The 13,649-nt window shown below is 38.5% G+C and overlaps 1 protein-coding gene across 6 annotated transcripts in view; it reads left to right on the top strand.

Moving 5' to 3' along the window:
* LOC145359145 (speckle-type POZ protein) overlaps positions 1-13,649 on the top strand; it is a 117,853-nt gene that overhangs the window by 7,374 nt on the left and 96,830 nt on the right. For 2 of the 6 annotated variants that reach the window (XM_080213559.1, XM_080213558.1), the window contains exon 1: positions 4,612-4,891. The exons of the other annotated variants lie outside the window; for them this stretch is intronic. The gene's annotated coding sequence lies outside the window, so the exon portion shown is untranslated. Of the gene's footprint in view, positions 1-4,611; positions 4,892-13,649 lie in introns of those variants that run through there. 6 annotated transcript variants of the gene reach the window in all.

Raw genomic sequence — 13,649 nt, 5'->3', positions numbered from 1 at the left:
AGTTCTGCGACTTGGTTGGGAACACAGTCTTTATTGATGTGGCACTGAGGATTACTCCAATACCAGAGACGTGATTTTACAGATGAGTTGCTAAACGCAGCCTGCCTGCTCAATTTGCTGTAACAGGTCTGTGGCACTATTGGAAGAAGATTGTGGCAATTCTCCTGTTATCCTGGCCAACATTAATCTCTCACTCAATGCTACCAAAAATCTGATTAATCACTTGTTTATCTTGAGACTGTTTGTATGACCTTGCTGTACTCCAATTAGTTGCTATCTTTGCCTTCAAAATAATGGTGATTACGTTTCAAAGGTAATTCTCTGTTTGTGATTTGTGCTGCTGACCTGACCGCTTAAATTAGTTCTTTATTCTTTACAAAGTGAAGAAGAATTGGGGGCGGGGGTGGGGTGTGAGATTTAGATGATGGCATGATGTCCCAGTCGAAGTAGAGTATGACAAGGCATTGGAGAAACTTAAAAGTGAAGATGAGGATCTTCACTGGGGCATGGGAAAGCAGTGGATCCTGTGGAAAATGGTTTAGGTCTTGGCGTAAATGCAAATTGGAGTATTTTGAATGGAAATTGACTCAACTTGTTGGAAAATCTGGATTTCCATATGGTAGAAGACATGGGTAAAGGAGTACTGGCAAATCAGATTGGTGATATTTCAGTAAGCGACCTTATACAGTGGAAGTAAGCTTTCTATATAGAACCATGTTGAAATACGTTGGACTTGGTTTGAGGTGGGAGTTGAAAAACGCAAGTCAAAACTAGAGCTGCAGCAGTGCAGGTGGGAGAGCAAAGCAGTGACTTTCAGGTTTTGTGGATGTTTAGACAAGGTGAAATCTTGGCTTAATTTTGAAATCTGACAAGCTGGAGAGTGTAGCAATAGTCCTGGGGCAACTGGAGAAGTTGTGGGTTAGTGTACAGGTAGAATATGACCTGATACTTTTAAAAATCCCAGATGGAAAATGTCAATGTGATTTGCAGCAATTGAGGATGGAGACTTTCTGTTCGCTGAAGATGGGCAAAGGGTGATAGAAAAGATAAATTGGTGGAGGACGTGCTGTTTTTGTTGTAAATCATACCAGGAGACAGCAGAACAGAGGAAATGGATAGAGTTGTTAATGCTATGAATGTCGATGGAGCAAGTGGCTGAGGAAAGTGTGATACAGGATAAGAGCAACCCAAGTGCCATTGGAAGGGTGGGTGCTTTATTGAAGAATTTCATACTGGCATTATTGGCAGGATAATTATTCATAATGTGTTCTAAGACTTCAAGACAAAGTGTTATGATAACTTGAGAGAAAGAAGCAGTGACTAAGGTCAAGGGCTTTCCTTGTGGACAGTTTTGTTTCACGTGCAAGTCTGGTACATTTGTATTTAAAATACCATCCAATGCAACAGCAGGAGCAGAAACTTAAATGACAAATTATGTTGGAATACTGGAAGGATTATTTAGATGTTTACTGGTGCACTGCCCAATTGTGTTCAAATTACATTCATTCACACAATGTAGCTCTCCCTGCTGAGGCTGGTGTTTATTTTCCATCCCAGGTTGTCTTTGAGAATTTAGTGGTGAGTTGTTTTCTTGAACCGTTGCACTCTCAAGTAGTGAAGGGACTTGCCCAATAGCTGACTTTAACTCAAAAAAACAATGAACAATCTGCAATTATGGGTCCATGTTGAGTTAGTATGTGATTTGAAGGATTTATAATGTGAGACACAATGTGCCTTGTACTGTTTGCAATATTCACATTATAGGTACCGTTATGATACATGGATCATAACCATCCTTTCCACTGTAGCGATAACCTTTAAGTTATCGCTTTATACACATGGGAAGACAATCACTTTTTAAAAAACAAATGTTTATATATAGAACAGATGGTTTAGCGTGTACGAGAACATGTGATATAATTGTTTATGTTCAAATAATATTAATAAACTTCTCCAGTTTCACCCCTGTGGTTTAAGATGTATCTGAACCCCATAATTGTATAAGAATCTGGAATACACTCCCAGCCATCTGTTTCAAGTGCATGCCTAGTATATTGGTACAACAGTTGCAACTCCTGCTTGAGGGCAAGTCCATAAGATGTAGTAGAATCAAAAGTGACAGCATTCTTTCTAAATGCACGATCAGCCTTATTGTATTGTGCGAGGCTCTTAAAATGAATTATTGTTCTGTAGCAATTGAACGATATCAAAATATAGGCTGGTGATGTGGGCAGGTTCACATAGTATTACTGGAGAATATTTACCTGTACTATCTTTTATCATTAATTCTCATTATTCAATCCAAAATCCAAGCTTATAGAGATTTCCTTCGTAAATTTGAGAAAATTATGCATTGTGTAATAGACGTGGGCTGAATGAGGTGACTGTTAAGAATAAGTTAAATGAATAGACAGTGAATGTTCAGTGAGCAAATTTATTCAGATCGGGTTTTAAGATTAGCAGATTTTCAGCTAACAGTGGGAGCCTTGATCAAAATGAATGGTGGAGCAGGCTTGAAGGGCCAAATGGCCTTTCTGAATTACTTATTACTGTTTAATGAAATACTTATTATTGTTTAATTTTTTTTAACCAATATTGGGATTCGGGTTTTAGAAGTTACTCGAGTTCTGAATTGATCTGAAAAAAATTTACAATGGGAATAAAATAAAGTTCAGTACTTGGGATTCTGAGGCTAAAATGTCTTTCCTCCTACCCAATTCTGAGTTTTGCTTCTTGTATCTTTTCTCCCATCAGTAAAAAGGTGTAAGTTGTGGTCTGAAAATTGAAATTATAGGCTCTGTTGGACTGAGATTAAGTTTTGTGACTGAAAATTACTGCTGTTGCATTGTTAGCGCACGGCCAAATTTTTAATTATTCCAAATCTGAAAGTTGAGTATAAAGTTTTATAGCTTAGCAAATTAAATAAAATATTCAGTTAATGATCTTGGATTAATGCATAGAGACTTTAACATGAGCTGGGAGTACGTTTGTAATATTCAGTACCTAGGCACTGGCAAAAATTTATAGCTCGGACAATTCAATATTTCAACCAAAGTTTTATGTCCAGAATATCATTAGCTGAATATATCTTGGTCAGAATGGTAACTGTTCCAAAAATACATTTTTGCATTTAAAAAAAGTACGGAAAATCACAAGTGATTTCCAGTTACGAAGTAGTCGAGCTTAAATACTTCAAGAACCTTTAAACTTTGCAGTGCAGGAAGGGTGGGGGGAGGAAACATTGCAGTATATTAAATGGCATGGATGTATTGAATCCCTTTTATGTCAAAGGATCTGTGAATTTAAATAGGGGGAGGGGGAGACTGCAGATGTCATTCATACCATTTTACGTGTTACTGCTGCCACTCACACTTTTACATTTTTCCACGCATGTGGCAAAGCATTCAAATTTTTAATGTCCTTTCTAACTTCCCCTCCACTCTTCTAGTGGTAATATTGGGTCTTTACTTTTCTTGCTATTGATTAGTGAAAAAGGCTTTACTCTTTTCAAACTTAATCTTGCAAATATTCATTAGTACCTTCGGAATACCATGTTCAGTTTTAGTTCTTTGTTACTCTTGAATGTTTGATAAGATTATTTTCTTTAAAGTAGAGGCAAATGTAGTGGCGTAACTCGAAATACAATGGGAGCTTACATAAATGACTTGTTGAGCTAAGTGATTATCTTCATTCCTTGGCCAAATGATCAAGTTTCAACTGGTTTTAGTTATTTTAATTGCTGGCATAGTGGGAAGGGTCTTGCCCTAATCACCCATTGTTGTGCTGTCATCAGATTTCCAATGTTATTTCATTTAATGAATAAAAATGCCTCATCAGAGTTTCTTGTGACAAATTACTGCTTATATAATTTACCATTTAATAAAAAGCAGATGTCTAAGTTCTCAAGTAAAGCTCACTCTATCAATTTATTTGCATGTAGAGCCATGCTTTCTATACTGTGAACATTGTGTAAGTGAAATAGAGAGGCTGGTAGCAGCTAGGAGGAAAGTTAAGTGTGTTCTGTGCCATGTTACTTATCAACAAAGGTCAGACAGCAGCCAATAATAGTAATTATTTTTGTGTAATAAAAACAGAAAATGTTGTCAATGCTCAGTGGTCAGGCAGCATTTATGGATGAGAGAAAAAATGCTTACTGTTTCAGGTCCATGACTTCATCAGGCTATTTGCTAAAAGTTTGAACAATTTCTGTTTCATAATGGGGCAAATCAACCTCGTTGTGAAAGGAATATTGAAAAGAATTTCACGTGAGTCTGGAGTACTGTGATCACTGAGTTGTTCTTGTGGTAAATTACAGTTTAATCTCGTTTATATGTAGTGTTGATAAAACATCAGAATTCATTTTGTTAGCTTGCTTGTATTTTTAAAGTCATTCTTTCTGGATTAGTTTACCTGCAATACACAGTTCTTTAGTCAATGGTGTTTGTAATGAATATCTATATATAAGAACACACTTTTAACAATATATTTTGTCTCTAATTTAATAATTGGTCTTAATACCAAGACTAAGAGCATGTTTTCATTGCAAATTAAGTATTTGTACAATGATTTCCAATTTAGCACTGATAGATTTTCAATCTGAGTTCGCAGCTGAGTGGGACCTGACCTGTCTTAGTAATAAAGGGAGTACAGCTCCTTGGAAGCAGTAGTCTCCTATCACTACATGGCATATACCCATCAACTTCTGAAGCCTTAGAAAATTCCTTCAAAGGTGGGAGTCAACTTGTGCACCAGATCTCAAAGTGAACAGCTTGTGTGGATGACCATCACCTTTTGTTAGTTTCCAGTTGGGATCTGCTCTTTGTGGATGTGTCTTAAACTCCTGCACGTCTTTGCGACACAGCCCATATTGTCTGCTTGATCCCTTGCACAGGTAAACAATCATCTTTAGGATAAAAAATTGAGGCTGACTCATATGAGTACTGCATGTTGTGGTTGAAAAGGGAGTTCAATTTATATGTCAAATATATATCAAAACATGATTTTTGAGCTGAAAAACTGGGATTGCCTTTTATACTAGGCGATGTACATGATTATACATACATGATATATGTATGATTTTATACACAACGTATAGCCAGTCCAATTTGGTTAGCAAATACTGAAAGTTTGTTGAACCTCCTTGGCTTTGCTTAAATATATTTCTGTAAATTTATATGTGAAGAAAGCAGGAATTATCCTGTGGAAAAGATCTGTGTGTGTGATTATTTCCAGGCAAGCACGTAGCTCTCTCCTAAATAGCGCATTTGCAGTTTCTACCAGGCAGGGACGAACTAATGTAAACTAGATTCTGTTAGCTGTGGCTTGGCCACCCCTGATCCAGTGACGTCTGTTAAAATGATTGATGAGGGCGTGATTGGACTTTGTTGTGATGTTCCCTTGTGTTCATCTAGTTGTTATCACTCACTGGCTGGTCTCAGAAGATTAAAAGCCAGTCAACAGGGTACTAGAAAGTTCCTTCGCAATTTAGGCCAATGTCATGATTAGTTTTTAATTGTTTACAAATGGTTTCACTTTGTTTAAGAAATTGCTCACTAGTTGGCTTTGTGAGTGGAAAATCATGTCTCACAAATTTAATTTGAGTTTTTTAAAGGGGTAACCAAGAAGATAGATAAGGGCAGTGCATTTGATGTCTACAAGGACTTTAGCAAGGCCTTTGACAAGGTACCGCATGATAGGTTGTTGCATAAGGTTAAATCTCACAGGATCCAGGGTGAGGTATCTAACTGGATACAAAATTGGCTTCTTGACCAAAGCCAGAGGGTGGTTGTAGACAGTTGTTTTTCAAACTTGAGGCCTGTGAACAGTGGTGTACCTCAGGGATGAGTGCTGAGTTCACTGTTATTTGTCATCTATATTTTCAGCCAAATCATTAACATAAGAGGGATAATTAGTAAGTTTCCAGATGACACTAAGATTGGTGGCATAGTGGACAGTGAAGAAAGTAATCTCCAATTGCAACGGAATCTTGATCAATTGGGCCAGTGGGCTGACGAATGATAAATGGAGTTTAATTTAGACAAATGCGAGGTGATGCATTTTGGTAGATTGAACCAGGGCAGGACTTACTCAATTAATGGTAGGGCACTGGGGAGAATTACAGAACAAAGACATCTAGAAGTAAATGTTCATAGCTCCTTGAAAGTGGAGTCACAGGTGGACAGAGTGAAGAAGAAGGCATTTGGCGTGCTTGGTTTCATCGATCAGAACATTGATTACTGGAGTTGGGACATCTTGTTGAAGTTGTACAAGACATTGATAAGGCCACACTTGGAATACTGTGCAATTCTGGTCACCCTATTATAGAAAGGATATTATTAAACTAGAAAGAGTGCAGAAAAGATTTACTAGGATGCTACTGGGACTTGATGGATTGAGTTATAAGGAGAGACTGGATAGACTGGGACTTTTTTCTCTGGAATGTAGGAGGCTGAGGGTAATCTTATAGAGGTCTGTGAAATAATGGGACATAGACAAGGTAGATCGTCAATATCTTTTCCTGAAGCTAGGGGAGTCTAGAACTAGAGGGCGTAGATTTAAGGTGAGAGGGGAGAGATACAAAAGTGTTCAGAGGGGGATTTTACCACACAGAGGGTGGTGAGTGTCTGGAACAAGCTGCCAGAGGTGGTAGTGGAGGCAGGTACAATTTTGTCTTTTAAAAAGCATTTAGATAGTTACGTGGACGCGATGGGTATAGAGGGATAAGGGGTAATTGGGATTAGCTTGGGGGTTTTGAAAAAAGGGTGGCATGGACAAATAAGGCTGAAGGGTCTGTTTCCATGCTGTAAACGTCCGTGATTCTAGTTGCAGCATATATCATCCAAATTCAGAATCTTCTGAGAAAGATACAGGTAGTATCCTTTCTTCTTCAAAGTAAAATGGAATAATAGATACCGTTTGGTTTGTACAGCTGACCTCCTCACCGTTGCTGATTCCAACATGACTACAGATCAGTAAATGATAAAAGTGGCATTTTGTTTCTTGGGAAAGCAAGGGAGCAATGGGATAACGCACACCACTAAGTGAGTGGGATGGAGCCTGTATATTGAGAAAGCACTTTCCACGTCCAATTAATCTTCACAATCACCCTCCTATATCAGTGGTCTTAACTTGGCTTCAGTTAAAATAAGAACGAGTTCTATGCTCTGTCTGGCTTGGACCCACAGAAATTGCAGCACAAATAAAATGCACTATTAATTTTAAATTTTTGCTTGGTTGTAGTGAACAATGATACGTGCAGCTGGAGTCATCTCTAACCAGGTGTTACGTGAAATCGATTCTGGTGGTTGTTGTGTGTAGAACCCATAGACCTGGATAAATCCAGAGATTTTATCTCATTTGCACCCATTTCAGAAATTTGAATAGATTTGTCTGAACTTCTGCATACAAGCTTTTCAGCAAAACAAAAGTTTCATGTTGTGATTGCTACAAATATTGCGTATGGCTTTATAGCTGATATTTTGTGTCTACCTCTTCCGTGACAGAACTGTTGCTGTTCTATTGTTAAGAAAAAAAAATCTTTACCTTCTAGTGATTCTAATGTAATTATGATGTAATAGTGAAATCAAACCTTGGTTTTGTATTCTGGACAGGTTCACATTTTTGTCAGCATAGGATTTTATTTCCTTATGGGCTATGCACAGAATTAGGGTTATAATTTCTTAGTGGAAAAGGAAGCAAGCTAGGTAGTGTTCTGACCATTTTTGAGTGATTATTTCCCCCGCTTTAAGTCCCTATTAGAATTTTTTAAATCAGCTTAGATGCCCACTTCCATTCATGTCGGTATGATTGAGGATCAATCATTTATGAATCATTGAGTGGGAAGGAAGGCAAACAACAATGGGTACCGATGTTGTTCCTTTAAGTTTGCCACAATGTGGATGGACAGAGCTTGTAGATATATTTCATATTGGGATTCAACTTTTTGGGGCAACCAAACTGGGGAAGTTTATGGGAATTGTGTGTTATTGTCAATTATGAGCAATGCCTTGGATTTGCATCCACTTGTCACGGAATTTTGGCTATTGTGACAATTTTAATCCAGGGTGTATTTTATCCTGTTGACCCTGCATCTGTATCATTGGTCTACAGTCATTTAGCTTCTGCTGAGTGTAAGTCGGAGCTGAGGCCAGGCTTAATTGATGAGATGAAATGGAATGAGATGGTATAGCAGGAGGTGAACCAATCCACTTTACTGCGTGATGAGCTGAGTTGTGATTCTAGATTTACTCTCCTATTTCTTTTAAGCTTTCACCAAAAAAAAACTTGATACAGATTCCGTTGCAGTAAAGTGGGATGATGTGGTGTGCATGGATTTGTGCCTTCATGACATATAAAAAGTCATATGAATCTCTATGTGCTTGTTGCCCTTCTGTGATCTGGCTGACTCTTCGAATGAAACCAACAATGAAGCCCATTTTATTCTTTTTGCCAGAGATAGTGCATGGAGAGTACCATAGGATCTTTGCAGCATAACCCTACCCTATTCTGTCTGTAACTGACCTTGGCCTCTCTCTGGTTGTTGTACTTATCTGTTCCTAAACTGAGTGCAGCCTGGTCTGTTGTACACATTTTGAAAACTGCCTTTTTGTTGTAGCTTCCAGGAGCTGTGCTATTCAGTCCGCTGCTCTGTCTGACCCTTGGTAAGGGCCCTGCCACTCAATCTGACTTCATTAAGTACATTCCTATTAATGTCAGGACAGACTGCTGTATTTTCTCTGGCATATATTTTGGCTGATGTAAAAAAAAATGTTTTACTTGATCAGTTTTTCGAACAAATGCCCACAATTCTGAGCATTTTAGTTTCTCTAGAGTGTGTGTGAAACAAAACAAACGACTTGCACTCCTTTTAGAATGGTATAATTTAGTTCATATTGTCTCATTTTCCCTATTTTAATATGTTTCACATATTTTAAATTCAATCTGTCATGTGCTTGCCTCTGTGTTCACTTGTAACTGTGCCATTTACCTGATGATGGATTTTTACTTTGGATGAGTATTTAGCGAGAAAAACTGTTATTTGTTGTCTAGGTTGGTGTCATTTGTATGCGATATTAACCAGTCTTGATTTGCAGATGCGACTGTAATTATTACACATGAATTCACTGTTGGAGCCATTGGCGAAGGTACTGGCTTTGTGGCATGTTCACTTGTTCTGACTACTCTTCTCAAGTGTCAAGATTGCTTGATAGAACAGCTTCTCTGTTTGGACCTGTCCAGGGTTGTCTTTTCCCATGTAATTGGTCCCAACATGCAGGCTCTGAAATTGGCTTTCAAATTATCTTTGTATCTAAATTTGGGATGATCTGTTGTGCGGCTTGTGTTCAGTGTCTGGTATGCGGAAAGCACATGGCCAACTCAGTGAAGCTGAGCATGCTGTCTGAGATATTTGTCACACATCTACACATTGAAATATGTGTAGATGAGTACATATGTGTCAGTCAGTCCGATCATAATGATTAGATGCATATATCTTGGCAATAATTTTCCCTTCCATCTCAACTGTCTATAATTATTTGCAAATTCATGCAGGAAATTCCATTAATTGATTGCTGGCTGAGGTGTGCCAAGTGATTTGTAAAGGTTTAGCATAGCTTCGCTGCCTTGTACTCTATTTAGTCGGCCAAAGATCTTATGCTTTTTTTGTAATCTTCCTTAATTGTCTTGTCACCTTCAAAGATTTGTGTGCATACAACCCTCCGGGTTTCTCTTTCTTCTTGAACTCCTTTTAAAATAGTATGATTTAGTTTTCATTGTTTCATTTTTCCTACTATAATATTTCAAACATTTTCAATTCAATCTGCCATGTGCCTGCCTCTGTCCTGAAGTCTGTTGCTATCCACTTTATTGTTAGTACATTGACGAGATTCATATCTTTGCAGATTTTGAAGTTGTGCCCTGTGAAGCCAAGTCCAGAGCATGAATAGGAACTAAAGATTTTGGCTACAATGCATTCAGGAGGGAATACATAGGGTATTTCTCTGGTTTTTGAGTTGACAATAGAGGGACAGAATTTGAGAAATAGTTTGCATTTTCTGATAACTACAAATTTTCCTTACTGTGCTCATCTCGTCTGTAAATTTTATTCTGGTGTTCAGTGCTTAATGTGTTCTTTTATTATGTGATCTTGTTTAAAGGAAGTCCAAAGCAACACTCTGACTTGAATAAGCAGCAGTTAAAGCTGACAGTAATAAGTAGTGTGTGTCAATTAGGGAATGCATGACTTTGACATTAGTTGTCTGGTCATAATATGGTTGCAAAATCTACCAAACTGTATGTTGTATAAACATGATTTATTCATCTTTCAATGCAAATGTATATTTCAATAATAAATTTGTCAAATGTTGTGGCAGTGCTGGCTTGAAAGCCTTTGACTGTAATTGTTCAGTTAAGCAAAATTTCAAAATTGTAATTTGCCTTTCCATAATAAATAATTCAGAGCATAACTTAGCTGGTATGTGAGTTGAGAGTGACTGCTCTTGACATCAAGGCTGCATTTGGCTGAATGTGACATCAAGGAGACATAGTAAAATTAATATCAATGGGAAATGGAGGCAAAATTCTCCATTGGCTTCCAACAACCATCTTACTTTGTCCTAGGTAAGATTCAGCCAATCAGCACCACGCAGTCACTGTTGGAGTTCTTCAGGGCAGTGTCCCAAACTCGAGTGCTAGCTACTTCAACAGCGATCTTCTCTCCATTGTAATGTCAGAAGAGAAGATGTTTACTGATTGCAAAATGTTCTGTTCTGTTCTATTCCCAACTTCTCATGCTGGAGCAGTGTGTGTCTGCATGGACCAGTGCTTGGACTGAGAAATAGGAAGTAATGAGAGAGAATGTAACCAGATTCCAAATGGTATTACCATGACTGAACCCCTGGCACCAATCTTCTGGGGTCATTTTTGACTAGAAACACGTATAGACCAACCACGTAAATACTGTGGCTACAAGAACAGTCCAGAGGCTGGGAATTCTGTGGCAAATAACTCCGCTTCTGTCTCCCTAAAACCTGTCCACCATCTACGAGGCAAAAGTCAGGAATGAGAGGAAATACACTCATCCAGATAAGTGGAGAGTAACTCCAATGTCAATCCCAAGAGCTTGACACTATTCAGGATAAAGCAGTCATCACCTGCATCCCTGCCACATTAAACAGTTGCTCCTTCCACCACTAGTGCAATGTCATTGCAGTGTGTATCATCCTTTACAGCATGCACTGCAGCAACTAGTCAAGGTTTCTTTGGCAGTATCTTCCAAACCTATGAACTCAATCACCTATAAAAAGAAAGGCAATAGTCACGTGGGAATACCACCACTGGATAATTTCCCTCCAGTTGTTAGTTTATGCTAATGCTTTGTCAAAACACAAACTCCCTACCAGCACTGAGGATGTACTGACACCACCTGGACTGGAGTGGCTCAAGAAAATGACTCATCACCACCTTCTCATGGGCAAAGAGAAATGGGCAGTAAATGCTGCCTTTTTTATGTGATACTTACATTTTGTGAATCAAAAAAAAAGTGCAATCTTGGACAACTGAAATAGTTCACTGAAAAATGCATAATTTCAAATTAATGAGTTCCCCAGTAATTGGAAGGAAAAACCCTGGTTGCTCACTCTAGCCCAAGGACACTGTCCTGTTGTTGCCCTATCCCTTGGATCCATTAAAGCTGCTTCTATATAGGTCTTGTTTTAAGTTGATTTAGGGGGTACTCTTGTTCCCAGTATTTACAGTATCAAATGTAGTTTCAATGTACTAGTGGTGGGATTAGGTCCATAATCCTAAATCTACGATCTGACTTGGATATAAAGCCGTTGGATTTAGTAGTATGAATGTTTGAACTTGACTCATGAACGTTTTGCCAAATCTGAATGAAAATGAGAATAATAGCAAAGCAGCTAAATACCACCGATCAGAAATAGAATCAAAGATTTATTTGATCTGTGTAGGCCCATGCTGCATATATTTCAGTACTGAACTACTGAGCAGCTTCATGGCCCTTTATTTCATGCACTGTAACCATGCCCTGTATCAAAAGGGCACCTCCTATTGAAGAATTGAATTATTTGCTGAATGTCAAGACTGCAGAAATAGATGATGCATACATTCATACTCAAAAACCTTTGATAAGATACCACACAGGCGATTTTGCAGAAATAAAAAATATGGTTGTCGATGGCTTCCCTTCTTTATCGAAGATGGCCTTTTCCATGGGATGTCAGGAGAAACAACAACTTTATACGGATGAGAAGACAGCACTGATTAGTTGACAGGTGGACTGTGATTGGCAGAGGTGTTGCCGTGGGCAATGCACCATTTAATAGTGATTGACAGTTAACTGTCAGGCAGTGTTTGAAGTTTAAACCAGGCAGCTTGACTGTGAGGAATGAACCAGCGAATGGCTATTGCTTATTGCCTGTTTCGGCTAAGCAAATTGTGTACATGTTCTTTCTGTCCATAAAGAATTATGTATTGATATATGCAATCTCCAGTATGCAAATACACCACACTATGAACCTGACTGATTTATCTTCAATTGGTAGTGCAATTTGAAAATTATTTAGTAAATGGGTCTAATCAGAGAATTGCATCTAATGTTCGACATTGTTTTGAGTTTGATATGTTGTTTGATACGTCTCAATGACTGGCAGATTCTATATCTCTCATTACACTGACAGCAAAATTCATATACCTTTATTATTCAATTGTGTGATAGGCAGCAGACTGTCATTGGCAAATACCACTCATTTTGCTGCTCTGTAGTAGCACTGTGTGAATCGGCTAGTTCCATCTGTTGTTCTTATTGTCAAGACACCTTGCCTTCTAGGGTAATCTCAAGTACAGAGTTGAAAGTGTCAGCCTTAGGCTTATTTGTAAGTTTGTGTGATGTGCAGTCTGCAAGGATCTGATCAGGGTAGCCATTAAGCCCATAAGATGAAAGTGCAGAAGTAGGCCATTTGACCCACTGAGTTGGCTCAGCCATTCAGTGAGATCGATTGATTCTGATATAATCTTCAACTCCATTTTCCTGCATTATCCCGCAGGTAGTCTTTAAGCATCAAGTTTGCAAGTGGCCAATTAAGCCAATCTTATGTATGGAATTGTTAAGAATTCCAACACGTGTTAGCTGGTAAAGATAGACTTGTGGTGGATGACCCCTGGCAGATTTCTCAAATAGCACGTCTAGAAAAGGGAGTTATTTGCTCCATTTCAAGGGTGAATTTGAGTGCAGGATACAGCCCATTTAAGATGTGCAAGGAAATGGGATTTAAATATGGCAATGTAAAGGGTTCGAGATTCAATGTCATCCCATCAAAGATATGTTTCTCGTGGGATCCAAAAAGATATTTGTGAGAACTGACTTTGAGGGGATCCCTTTTGGGCATACATTGCGTCGTTAAGGCTGAACAGTACAAGTTGCAGAGTTCATGAGCTCAGTGAGTACTGATTCATTCAGTAGTGGCAGGTTGAGATTGCCATGATATGGTGCTGCAGTGCAAGTATCAGTGGCTTCTTAAGTGGAACATTGACTTGGCTAGCAATGTCTAATGAGCACATGGGCACAGCATTGCTGTCGATATGCAAGTCCTGTATTGTCCTGTAAACGTGAAGGAATCCTTCACCACGTA

This window comes from Carcharhinus amblyrhynchos, chromosome 27, assembly GCF_965287045.1.
Source record: "Carcharhinus amblyrhynchos chromosome 27, sCarAmb.v2.hapA, whole genome shotgun sequence".
Lineage (NCBI taxonomy): Eukaryota > Metazoa > Chordata > Chondrichthyes > Carcharhiniformes > Carcharhinidae > Carcharhinus > Carcharhinus amblyrhynchos.
The sequence above is the reverse complement of the archived record's forward strand: the minus strand, read 5'-3'. Positions and strand labels throughout refer to the sequence as shown.